We start from the raw sequence: 14684 nt of genomic DNA on the forward strand, positions 1-14684 counted from the left end.
GACATAAGTTCATTATTACAGCTACAAACTACTTCACAATGTAGGTCAAGGTAGTCCCTCTCTCAATAGAAAATGGAAAAATTGTGGCTCTATTTATCATGAATTATATCATATGTAAGTATGATGTACCTTCCTCCAATATTACTAACAACAGAGGACAGTTTAAAAACAAGAACCTTACAGTGCAAAAAGTTCAGAATCACATAGCATTGGTCTTCTATCTATTACCCCCAAGGTAATGGCCAAGCAGAGGCATCCAATAAGGTGATCCTTAAGATCTTGCATCGAACAATTAGTAATTCTAGAAGGGACTGGCACCTTCAGATTAATCCTACTTTATCGACATATAGAACAAGTATTAGAACCCCAATAGGTTCAACACCCTTTTCTTTGGTCTATGGAGCAAATGATGTGCTTCCAATATAGGTTGAGATCCCCACTCTAAGAACCTCCATGAAGGGCCTTATTACTGATGAAGAGTATAGAATATCTTAGCTTCAAGAGTTAGTATTATTAGATGAATGTTGGCAAGTGGTGTGCGATCATCTTTGAGCTTATCAGCAGCATATGTCCAGAAGCTACAATAAGAAAGTTAATCCATGTGACTTCTAGCTGGGTGATCCTGTTCTAAGAGAAAACCCCAAGAATTAGCAACAAAGGGTCTGAAAAGGGAATTTTGAACCAAACTAGCTTGGTCCTTACATAGTCACTGCAGTGTACGGATTTGGTGCTTATCAACTTTCTATAACTGAGGGAGAGGTGCTCAAGGAGCCTATCAACACTCTCCACTTGAAGTGGTTCTACAGTTGATCTAATTTTAGAAGCCCTCTATATATATCTATATGTCCTAAAAAAATCCTTAAAATCAAAAATAAGTTTTGATAAAAATTGTTACCTTGGTGAAAACCTATCAATAGGCACCTTGGTAATACCAAAAAAAGAGAAAGAAAGTAAAATAAAAATGAAAAATAAAAAAGTGCCATTGGTAAAAACCTAGAAATAGGCATCATGGTAGCAAAAAAAAAAAAAAAAAATTGCCAAGAAGGTGAAAACCTAGTAAATACACACATCTTGTTCCCAATGCTCCATCTTGCAGTGCATCTTCAAGCTTCATGTACACTTACTTTCATGCTTTCACTTCCTACTTTAATTCCCTAGTTTTTGCTCATGTATCCATGGATTGAATCTTGTCATAACTTGGGGGCAACACCCTACAGTGTCATAGAATCTCTTTCATGACACTCACTAGTCGCTCCAATTGCATCTACCTACTATCACTAGTGTCATTTTTTTTAAGGTTCTCCTCATAGAATCTCTTTTGCGATAGTCACCAATTTTTCTAACTACGTCTGCCTACTATCACTTGTGTCACTTCTGAGATTTCCCTCATGGAAGATTTCTCTCACATCAGTCACTAGTCATTCTAACTATGTCTGTCTATTGTCACTCAGTCCTACTCAGGTTCTTCTTACTAAAGATTTCTCTTTGACTTTAGTCACCAATTTTTCTGACTGCATCTATCTACTATCATCACCCTACTGAAGAGATTTCTTTCAAACACATTCTGAACATTAACACTTGACATCAATCCACCAAAACTAAATTGCACTCAAAATGATGAATTTTTTTGGATATATTGAGTTTTTATGGGTTTTCTTTGCTTTTGCTTTGTCATGTCTCTTCAAGCAACTTGATGATGTCACTTTTTGACTAGAGAATTAAGGATTGGGGGCATGGTCTTTTCTTTGCTTTCTATTTGTGGTTTAGTCCCAATGATCTAAAGCATACATATAATTGGGGCATCAATTATAAGAGCCTCCATCTCGTAGTGGATGGTCATGTGTATGTTGACTCCTTTTATATGGATAAATTAGTGAGGTTGGTTCTTCTCCTTGCTTGTTGGAGTGAACTCTTTATGATATAGTAAATATTGACACATCCTAGTAAGTGAATGTATGGGTCACTACGAGTATATCTAGCACGCTTTTGTCTCAGCTTACAAATGCAAGGGTTGTTGCAAACAGAATACTCACTAATTACTTAGCATAAGAAGGATCTCATATGTTTCTGGTGTGTCTACACACAAGAAACATTCTGGTCATCCTAGGATTTATGCTTTGATGTTTATGTTAACTTACTACTTTAAAAGGGACAAATTTTCTGGTCATTCTAGCTTCTTGTGCCTCGAATGCTTACATTTAATCTTGACAAAACTATAGCATATGTCCTATTCATATTTCCATGATTGCAATGTCAGTGAGAATTATATGACATATGGGGTTTAGCTATATGCTTAGTGATCATAATTTTCAAAGCTTGGTAACTAGACCTAGGGTTGCATCTAGCATAAGGTTGCACTGCATAAGTACATGGTTTGATGGAAAATCTACTTCTACCCTTCATGATGGGGAATTCTTGGCTTCTTCAAAGTATCATGTTTATGGCTACACAAGTGTTTGATTCTTTGGTTTGATCTCTTGAACCTCAATGAAATACCTATCACTGTCAACAAAAACATGGAACACTACATGAGATGTCAGTCCATTCGCATTTTCATTCCATACATCATTTCATAATCCATCTCATCTACACTACATTCATACATCAAATCCAATATGCATCCATACATCACATCATATTTGCATTTCATAATCATATCATAAACATCTCATGTATATCAAGTTAAAAGATAGATAATGAGACATGCACATGGTACTCAACACAAAATCTCATATATATATATATATATATATATATATAAAGAATACATTAGTACAAAAATGGATGCTATTCAAGTGCTATCAATCAAGAATGATACAAAATGGTGCTGGTACACCACTGATATATAGCCAGGTCAAAGATTGAAGGAATATCAATCTAGCTCTATCCTGCTCCCTCACCTCTTGGAGGTGAAGGAGGAGGAGGAGGCGATGGCAGAGGCATATCTAGTCTCATAGTTAGCCATGCAGCTCTTGAATCTCATGCATACTATGAAAATTGAGGCACCTACTCTACCTCATTTAGGATAACTACTGAATAAGCTGCAAAGTAATATGTAGTTCTCGTCACCTATAGCCAAATCTCATCCTATTGCTACTCTACTCTCTACTCCACCCTTTAGGATACCAGCTCCAGCTGTCCTCACAAGTCATGGATCTCTCAATCTCACTCTGCTAACTATGTATCTCTAACAACTATCTAGATCTATAGCTCTCTGAGTTTTCACTGCACCATGCCTATCCTCTCTCTCGCTCTCCTGAGTGCCTCCTATGTCTATGCTAGGATGTCAACCCCCATAGCAAGATAGTCTAGCATATCCTCATTACCCTACTCAATGGGTTGCTCAGCTAGTTGATGCTCTATTGTCCACCATCTCTACCATCTCTCACAAGTCCCACTACCCCTTGCACCTAGATCAACCCCCATCTATTGAGCTAGTATCAGTACCTATTGTACCCTATGCCTCACCTGATGAGGTGCCTACTAGGGAGCCTATTAGGGTACCTGTGGTGGTGCCTATTATGATGGTCCCTATGGCCCAAGAGCTACCATCCCCACTAGATCTATAAAATGAGGAAAGGGATGGCTAGCAAAGTATGCCTAATAGGCTAGTGGCATCCTTGTGTCTGCCACTACTAACAAGTAATCCCAATGTGTCATAACCAAGTTGTGCACATCGATCATAGACATCCCAAGATCTAATCTCTTATACCAACCATGACTCACATCCCTCGCCTATCATGCATAGGAATAGTACTCCTATGAGATATCCTGTAGTCATCCATACTTACACCATACATGAGTAGGAGAGAATATCTCTATAATTTGTGTCGATCAGCCTATCAGTGGCCATGATGTGACCATATAGCTCAACTCCTAGGGTGCATCATCCTAGTCCTCAATCTCTCTCTATGGTCACCATACAACAGACACCAAGTTATCGAGATAGGCCCTCCACTACTTAGTCTTACCTAGAGTTGTCTAGGTAAGTTGGCCTCTATACCTACAAATATATGGCTCTATCGGCTACCTCTCATCCTCAAAAATGGGTTATGTCACTAGAAAATGCTCCCATGCCTAGATCTAAAGAACATAGACCCCAGTGGCCATGTTCTTCCTTTCATCATAAATAATCTTTTGCATCTCATGGAACATATGCATGAGTATGCACTAACCCCATCCAAATATATCTAGAGCATCCAACATCCTCCAAAGCAACTGACCCTAATCACACTCTAATCCATGCTACCCTCTGTAAAGCACCAAGAAACAACTAATGAAAATTTCCAAAACTGAGGCCAACCTATGGGTGTGATCGTAAGTATGGACAAGCTTGTCCCATGTGATAGCCCACCCCATATCAAATCCTATTGGAAAATGGCCTGCACTGCCTCTATGCCTACTCTCAAGACTATGTCATAGACCACTCTCAGCTCGTGGAAGGGTATGTGTAGGATACCATATATGTCCTTTGGAGTGATAGTCATCTCCCCCTAGGGCAAGTGAAATGTGTTCATCTCTGAATGCAAACACCCCACCAATGCAGTCAATAGGTCATGACTCACTAGCACTGCTAGGATCTAGCATAAATGTGATAACCCCAATCTATCTATGTGCACCATATTGATGGCATCAAGGCTCCACAATAGAGCTCCATATGGTGAATAGTGGGACTGAAATCCTATTGGAAATATAGATGTAGTAAATGAGAGGTGGGTGAATCAGTTACTACAAAAACAAATCCATAGATCCTTAGATGTCTGATAAAACTGTTTACTATTGTCACTTGGTAAACATGCTTAAAATGTTGTAACTCTATAAATGCAGTGTATGATAACTTTAACAGATCTTAAACATTCATGATGATTATCATGCAAGCATAACAGAAATAACATGAACACAAGAGACACCAGATTTAACTTGGAAACCCAATATGGGAAAAACTACCAAGTAGCTAGCTACTAATTTTCACTCTTCTAAAGTGAGCCCTATTAGGAGCCAACCTACTTAAAGGTTACAAAACACACTATAAGGTGTGACCTTGTTAGAGGATTTAATCACCCTATTAGGAGTGGCCTTGCAAGAGGTCTTTAGAAAAATTCAATGGAATTGTCACCTTATTAGAGAATTTGTAATTGGCTGTTAAACCAACTATGCTAAGAGATTTTGGAACCACTGCTACAATGGTAAGAAAGTAACAATGAAATGACTTGAAAGAGATGCAACTGAATTTTTGAATACAAATTTCTATTCCACTTCACACTAGATCCTTCCTAATTGAATATAACTTTGTTTCTCCTCAAGGATACCTAATCATCCTTCAAATTCGCTCACACTTTCCTTCTCCAAAAAATCAATACACTTACATACTCACTCATACTTTAGAATTCTCAACTTGATTTTACATTTATACCATTCAGATTATCAAGTTGGCTCATTTACAACTTACAATCACCAATAATCATTACCTCAGTTGGCTAGAATCAATACTTGAAATAATTAAACTTCATTTCTCAAAATCAACAAAATCCTTCATTGGTCGACCTTGCTTGGTAAACATTGATCCTAAAAAGATTTCCAGTGTTCACCAATAGAAGCTTGATTAACACTATGATCCTACAAAATTCTTTGGAGATTGAGTGAACTCAATAAACACTAACTTCTGACCAAATTTGCTTCATTAACCATGAGAGCTTGGTTAACACTACTTTCTGCCACATTTTCCTTCAACACCCGAGTGAGCTCGGTAGACACTGTCTACACAGAGTAATTACCAAGAATGCTAGGTAGACACATAAAATTTCTTTTCTAAACAACTAAGCTCGGTAAACACTATCTGCCAATTGATATGACATTTGTGTAACATCAAAGACAACACACAATTAGATAATTGTACCCAAAATTCTCCATGTTTGGCATTGATGACAACACAACACGTCATAGCACAATGAAATTTGAAAACAAGTCTTTTTTTGATAGAAATATTCTCCCTCTTAGATTTTATGCCACAAACTTCTCTAATGTAGTAATCTTCCTCTGTGAAGGAATTACATAGCTTCTTCTTCAAAATAGTAAAATTTTCCTCAAACAAATTTCAAAAAGATATGACAGTAAACTCTCCCTCTTTGACAACACATGCCAAAGCCAACACATACCAAATAAGTATCAATGTAACTTGAGTATTGATTCATATGCAATGTTCCCTTGACTATGTTGCATCAACTGATAGATCTTCAACTTGGTTCCTATTGATGCATCACTAAAAATTTACTTTAGTGAGCTTTAGATAGGGGAATGACCCCTAACTTACCTCTTAGATACAAGAATGCATCCTTAGGTAATGGCTTGGTGAATATGTCTACAATTATTCTTTTGTATGGACATATTCCAATCTGATTTCCTTATCCTACACCAATTCTCTAACAAAGTGGTATTTTATAGCAATATGCTTAATTTTGGAATGCATCACTGGATTCTTTGATATGTTAATTACACTTGTATTATCACAAAACGTGACAACTAGTTCTTTGATCTCAACCTTCATACCTTCCAAAAACTATTTAAACCAAACAATATTAGAAGAATTCACTGCTGCTACAACATACTCTGCTTCTATTGTAGATTGAGATGTGCAATTTTTCTTTTTGCTTGTCCAAGATACCAACCTTTTGCGAAGAAAGAATGCTCCACCACTTGTACTCTTTCTATCATCAATGTTTCTAGCCCAATCAACATCAGTAAACACTTTCAAGTCCAAATTTCTTCCAAGTCTATACCATAATCCATAATCTTCAGTGCCTTTCAAGTATCTCAAGATTCTTTTGATTGCCATCATATGATTTTCTCAGGGTTTTTCCAAGAATCTTGCTACTATACCAACTGCAAGAGCAATATCAGGCCTTTTATGAACTACATACTATAATTTTCCAATCATTGATCTATATAAGGTCTGATCTACCTCTTTTGATTCATCATCTTTGGTAAGCTTTAGTCCAATACACATGGGGGTTCCAATTGGTTTACAATTCTTCCATACCAAACTTTTTGAGTATCTCCTTGATATACTTAGACTGAGTGATGTAGATACCATTCTTGCTTTGTTGTATCTAAAGAACAACAAAGAACTTAATCTCACCAAACATAGACATTTCAAATTCTTTGTTCATTTTCTCTAAAAATTCTTTGCATAGATCATCATTCCCTATAAATAAAATATCATCCAAAAATATTTCTACCAAAACAATATTGTTATCTAGTCCTTCCTTGATGTACAAACTATTGTTATCATTAGTTCTCTGGAAGCCAATCTAAATAAGGTAGTTATGTAATCTCTAACACCATGCTCTAGGAGCTTGTTTTAGACCATACAATGCTTTCTGTAACTTGCAGACCATGTCCCTTTTATCTGGATAAACAAAACCTTCAAGTTGTTCAATGTAGACTTCTTCATCAAGAATACCATTGAGAAATGTAGATTTAACATCAATCTGATATACCGTAAATCCTTTATGTGTTACATATGCAAGTAAGGTCCTGACATCTTCCAATCTTGCAACAGGAGAAAAAGTCTCACCATAATCAATGCTTTCTTCTTAAGAATATCCTTTACATACCAATCTAGCTTTGTTTCTTGATACCTTACCATCTTCATTCAACTTGTTTCTGAATACCCATTTTGTTCCAATCACATTTTTATCTTTAGGCCTAGGTACAAGAGTCTAGGTTTTGTTCTTCTCTATTTTCTCTATTTCTTCATTCATAGCTTCAATCCAACTTTCATTTTCCAATGCATGTTTGAGATTTCTAGGTTCAAAATCAGCAAGTAAACAAGTACCTTTTAGTTTACTTCTTGTCATAGTACCTTCTATTTTATCTCCAAGAATCTGATATAGTGCATGATGCCTCCTGACATACTTGGCCAATACAGGTTCCTTTCCTTTTGACTAAGTTCCATTGTATTCATTTTGAATTTCAACTTTTAGCTCTGGTTGATCTATCTGTAGTTCGAGTCCTTTAGAATCAATAGGCTTTAGCTCAGTAGCTTCAGATTGTGACTCGGTTTGAACTTCTTGCAATTCAGTGACTGAGGAAGGCTCGAGAGTAGAAGTCTCTTGATTTATAGATGTGTCTAGAAATGTATCAGGTTCAATGTAAACAAATCTCCTATAATCTTCTAGTTCCTTCTTGCTTTCTTCTTCAGTCCTTTCTACAAACTCATCAACTTTCACATGTGCACTTTCTATGATTTTGTGAGTAGACAAATTCAAACATCTATATGCCTTACTCTTGCAAGAATATCCTAAAAATATACCTTCATCACCTTTCACATCAAATTTTACTTTTCTAGATTCTTTCAAGATATAACATTTACTTCCAAATACTTTCAAGTAACTTACACTAGGTTTATAGCCATACCATAACTCATAGGGGGTTTTAAATAAGTCCTTCTTCAACTATACTCAGTTTAAGGTATGAACTATAGTGCTAATAGCTTCCTTCCAGTATTTGATAGCAATTTTATTTTCAATTATTAGAGTCCTTGCACAATCCATGATAGATCTGTTTCTCCTTTTAGCTATCCCATTCTGCTCAGGAGTTCCATGGCCTACTACCTGTCTTTTGATTCATCTTGCAATGCAAAAGTTATTGCATTCATTGGAGATGAATTCACCACCTCTGTCTCATCTTAAGAATTTTAGTCTTTTCCTTGTTTCCTTCTCTACTCTTGCCAAATACCATTTGAATTTCTCAAATGCTTCTGACTTGTCTCTTAGATACATAATAGTCATCATTCTAGAGTAGTCATCAACAAAAAGAATAAATAATTTTTCTCCAGTATAGCTCTCAATTCCAATAGGTCCACACAAATCAGTATGCACAATTTCCAAAATATCTTCAGATTGATAGTTTTTTCTTTTAACGCTAGTCTTTCCCATTATGCCAATTTAACAATTCTTGCATAGACCAACATCAGGTTTCTTCAAACTAGGAATGCCCCTTACTTTCCTAAATTTTCTTATTTTCACCATGTTATCAAAATTCACATGGCATAACCTTCTGTGCCATAACCAAATTTCTTCAACTTGAGCAATAAAACATGAGCACTCACCAAGATCAAGATAAAACAAGTTATTGTTTGTTTGTTTATCTGATCCAATTAGTTTTCCTTTGTCATCCAATAGTCTTGCTTTGCCATGCATGAATTCCACCTTGAATCCAATATTGATTAGTTGTGACACACTCAATAGATTATGCTTTAGTCCTTCAACCCAATAGGAATTATCACATACAAGTTCTTTGGTTAATGAGATTCGACCTCTTCCTTTTACGCAACAAGGTTCATTATTTCCAAACCTTACACTACCACTATCATAGTCTTCAAAGTGTTCAAACTTTGTTTTGTCACCAGTCATATGATGTGAGCATCCACTATCTATGATCCATGTATCATTTTTGCTCACATGAGAGATAAGTGCCATCTTATCTTCTTCATCATCATCAAATTCATCTTTCACAACAATGTAAACTATTTCATCTTCACTATTGTTAGAATCCTTAGCCATAAAACATGTTTTCTTACCTTTTTCCTTGAATGATTTGAAATAATTCTTGCCATTACACTTGTGACCTTTTTTTTCACATGAAAAATAGATTAAGGGAACTTTACCTTTGTATTTTCCTCTACCTCTAGAATATTTCCTTGCAAGTAGAGCTTCAACAGCTTCAAGATCACTGTCAAAACTTTTCTCTAATTCTTCTTCACTTTCTGACTGAGTGTCCTTCATTTTCTTGCCTTTCTCCTTAAGTGAAAGCTTGGCCTCAAATGCAAATTCAATATTCTTGAAAGTTGGAACATAATTGTCATAGTTATCTAGCTCAAAGGCTATCAATCTTCCTACCAAGGTATCCAAAGTTATCTTATGATTTGTCTCACACCTTCTTTCTTGTATTGTAGATACTCTAATTGCATAAATGGGAAGCAATGTTCTAAGAACTTTACTTATAATTGTTTCTTCCTTGATCTCTCCTCCAGAAGCTTTGATTGCATTGACACTTGCTTTGATCATTTCCACATATTTTGCAATGTTTTCATCCTCTCTCATTCTCATATGATCAAATTGTCCTTTGAGGCTTTTTGCTTTTGCTCTCCTCACATTGTCATCACCTCCATAGGTATATTTTATCTTATTCCACATTTCAAAGGTAGTTTTGCAATACTTGATATCATCAAATTCCTCATAGCTAAGAGCAAATGCAATATCTATCATAGTTTTATGGTTCTTTTTCTCAACAATGTCACTAACAGATAATGTATCAAAAGGAGTTGTGTATTCTTCATCAAGGTATTTCAATCTTGAATCACCAATGGAAGCCAAATGAAGTCTCATGAGACACTGTCATGCTGAAAATTTATCTCTATTAAGCCTTGGAATTTATCTCTTGTAAGACATCCTAATCTTTAGCTTAGGTCCTTGAAACCCTTCCTGCAAGCACTAAAATATCTAATACCAATTGTTGGGAATATAGATGCAGTAACTAAGAAGGGGGGGGGGGGGGGGGGGGCGCTAGGGGGGTGAATCAGTTCTACAAAAACAAATCCTTAGATCATTAGATGTCTGATAAAACTATTTGCTGATGTCACTAGCTAAACATACTTAAAATGTTGTAACTTAGTAAATGCATTGTATGTTAACTTTAATAGATCTTAAACATTCATAGTGATTATCATGCAAGCATACAAGAAATAACATGAACACAAGAGACACTAGATTTAACATGGAAACTTAATATGGGAAAAAACACTAAGTAACTAGCTACTAATTTTCACTCTTCTGAAGTGAGCCCTGTTAGGAGCCAACCTGGTTAAAGGTTACAAAACACACTGTTAGGTGTGACCTTGATAGAGGATTTAATCACCCTATTAGGAGTGGCCTTGCAAGAGGTATTTAGAAAAATTCAATGGAACTGTCACCTTGTTAGAGGATTTACAACTAGCTGTTAAACCAACTCTGCTAAGAGATTTTTGGAATTACTGCTACAATGGTAAGAAAGTAACAATGAAATGACCTGAAAGAGATGCAACTAAATTGCTAAATACATATCTCTTTTCTGCTTCACACTAGATCCTTCCTGATTGAATATAACTTTGTTGCTCCTCAAGGATATCTAATCATTTTTCAAATTTGCTCACACTTTCCTTCTCCAAACAATCAATACACTTGCATACTCACTCATACTTTAGTATACTCAAATTGACTTTACATTTATACCATTCAGATTATCAAGTCAGCTCATTTACAATGTACAATCACCAACAATCATTACCTCAGTTTGCTAGAATCAATACTTGAAATAAGTAAACTTCATTTCTCAAAATCAACAAAATCCTTCATTGGCCGACCCTGCTCAGTAAACAGTGATCCTAAAAAGATTTCTAGTGTTGACCAATAGAAGCTTGGTTAACACTATGATCCTACAAAATCCTCTAGAGACCGAGTGAACTTAGTAAACACTAATTTCTGACCAACTTTCCTTTGTTAACCATGAGAACTTAGTTAACATTATTTTCTTTCACATTTTCCTTCGACACCCAAGTGAGCTCGATAGACATTGTCTACGCAGAGTAATTACTAGGAATGCTCAGTAGACACAAAAAATTGCCTTGCTGACCAATTGAGCTCGGTAAGCACTGTCTGCCAACTGATATGACATTTGTGTAACATCAAAGACAACACACAATTAGACAATTGTATCCAACAAATCCAACGTCATTGAAGATAACCTACACACATGCAACCAACAACAATAGGTAAACGATTAGTTTTTGCTCAAAAATATAATGAAACATCAAAAATTCAACTCTAAATTTTGCAAATGACACCAAATTTTTTTGCAAAAATACACTTTCTCATGCGAGATTTCACATCTTCGCGCAAGAAAGAAAATCCTCGCAAGAGGAATGATTAGCCATTTAGTGAAATGTACTCAAAAATTGGCACTTTTTGCATGAAAGGTGGGTAACTCCCTCGTGAGAAACCTCACCACACTATGCAAAGAAACACCAGACTAGTGAATCTTTGCGCAAGTAGTGACAAGCTTCAAACGAAGAATGATATCCCTGTGCGAGAACCAATGGAGCAAAATTCAAAAACACTAAAAAAATGCTAAAAATGTATCGTAAAGCATGAAAACTTAAATGAGAGGCAAGCTTATTGACTACTCACTAAAGGTCCATAATCTGCCAGCTAATTGTGTCAACGACAGCGCTCGAAATAATGAGAAGACACGTGGACCACCATTTTCACATCAGAGCTCTCCTATTCACTAAAGACAAAAGTGAAAATGACTTGAAAATGACCCTTTGGGCCCTTATATAGGTTTTGACCTAATTTTTCAAAGTGCTCCAATTATCATGAAAATCACCCCATGGCTAATTTGACCACTCTAAATTCATTTTCGAGATCAAATTCAAAATCTGTCACACTTAAATAGCTCAAAATCACATTTTAAATTTTTGGGACCGACGCAATCAAACACTTGTGCAATCCAATTTTTCTAATACTTTCTGAATTTTGGAATCTTTTCACATCATATTTTCCTTGAAAATTTTTAATTTGATTGGAAAAAGTCAACTATGGTCAAATTTGGTCAACATTTGGTCAAACTTGGTGTTCTGAACGTCGAAATCACTTCAAATTGACTCTAAATTTTCTTCTAATAATTTTGATCTCTTCTATGATCTTTTCAATCACATATTTCTTCTGTATCTCTTGATACACTACTTTACATCATCTTTCTGGTGTGTCATCTTTCGATTTCGCTCCTGAGTGGGTAGGATGATTACATCATTGAACTTGGATCTCAAATCAATCTAAATCTTCATTGCTGGGGCATCTTGTTCCACTCTATCTAGAATATTTTGTCATCTTTCTTATCTTTTCATCAGTTGATCACACCTTATAATAGTCTTTATTAGAGTTTGATGGACAAGTATTCAGACACTCTAAACCCTAACTCCTAAGGATTAATCCTCATTGTAGAGATGATTCTATGACTCATGATTGGATCTTGTTATCTTTTATGGCTAGGTATCTAGGTGTTCTATCTGGATCCCTTAAGATTAAGCTTCGTTCTGGAGATAATCTTTAAAAGCTTATCAATCTAGGTATCTAGGTGTTCTATCTGGATCCCTTAAGATTAAGGTATATTCTAGAGATAATCTTTAAAATCTTATCATTCAAAGAGGGGGGAAATTTAATACCCCAAAATTGGCTCATTTCCATGACAACCAATTCTAGTCTATTTTGATCAGCCCTAAAGTCATATTTTAATAGGCAATTCTTACTCTGATTTTTGCTACTTGACTTAATTATTAAATGCAGGAAACCCTAATCTGCAGTAATCATATTACTCATTTAATTCCTAAAGTATTGACTCATATTAGCTTCATTAAACCCATTGATTATATTTAATTTAAATATAAAGTGTTTATAATTTAATTAAATTAAATTTTCTCCTAAGGCTAATATACTAAGGAATTAAATTTATTTAATCTAATAATGCTCTTACTTTAATTAATTAAATGTGATTATTCAATTACTTGAAATATGCATTTAATGAGGTCATATCTCATCTTATTAAATTAAATAATCTCTTCAAATCTTCTCTTAAGTTCCAAAATGGAAACTCTGAGTGAACTATCTCTCGAATTGGAATTAATTTAGTTAATTTGTTCTCACACTTATGTAAGCTCAATTAACTACTCATCACACTCAAATCTGAAATACTTAACTTCACCTGCACAAAGAAGTTTCCATTTCAACTAAATCTTCTCTTTGATCTTAACCATTCATCCCAATTAATCTTGACCGTTGATAGATTTTGGGAATTCTATATAAGAGACTCCTAATTCCTCATTACAGGAGTTAGAATTTGAATTCCATTGAATTGTAGTCAAACTGAGTATTCATTTGATTTCTAGCTTCCATATTGCTTAACATTTTAAATATCATTTAGCTTAATATAATGCACACACATAGATTAAATGTTGTTTTTTTCTTATTTCTAGATTAATGGCATCTCATATTTAGATTAATTGCACTTCCATTTAGTTGCATAAAATCCTTTGTACTAAAAGGTCCAGTTGCCTACTTCTCGATCTAAGAGAAAATAGGCAAAGTCCTTCTAATTAGAAGGCAACAAGTCACTATGTTGGACCTCCTGGATAAATAATCCAATATTTATTCTAGGATCATCTTGCAAGTAAGGACTATGTTGAACTGTATGTGAGGATCAAAGGCACCCAATTTTGCATATACAAGAACCTTTGTGATACTATTGTGGAGCTTCTTGTCAATCATCAAGGAAGGTTAGTGGCTAGAGTTGTTGTCACTCATGTTCTAGTAGGTTTCTTGATTGGTGGTTGCTCATTTATTTTGGACATGATTTCTATTAATGAAAGTGGGCCCATGGTTGGCAACGTCAACATTTGAAAATAGTTTTTTGGACTTTCAGTGGCCTTTTTTATGTACCCAGTGGTTTTATCCATGCCACGTCACCTCTGTGGTTTTCCTTCATACACCATTCTAGATTTCATCCATTATTTTTAAATGCATGAGTTTTCAAGGCATTTTTTGAATAGCTACTACAGTGGGTTTTGATAGTGGATTTGGTGGAGTGGTTTC

The sequence above is a fragment of the Cupressus sempervirens genome, chromosome 4 (assembly GCF_028749045.1).
Source record: "Cupressus sempervirens isolate cs-2001-9-10 chromosome 4, ASM2874904v1, whole genome shotgun sequence".
NCBI lineage: Eukaryota > Viridiplantae > Streptophyta > Pinopsida > Cupressales > Cupressaceae > Cupressus > Cupressus sempervirens.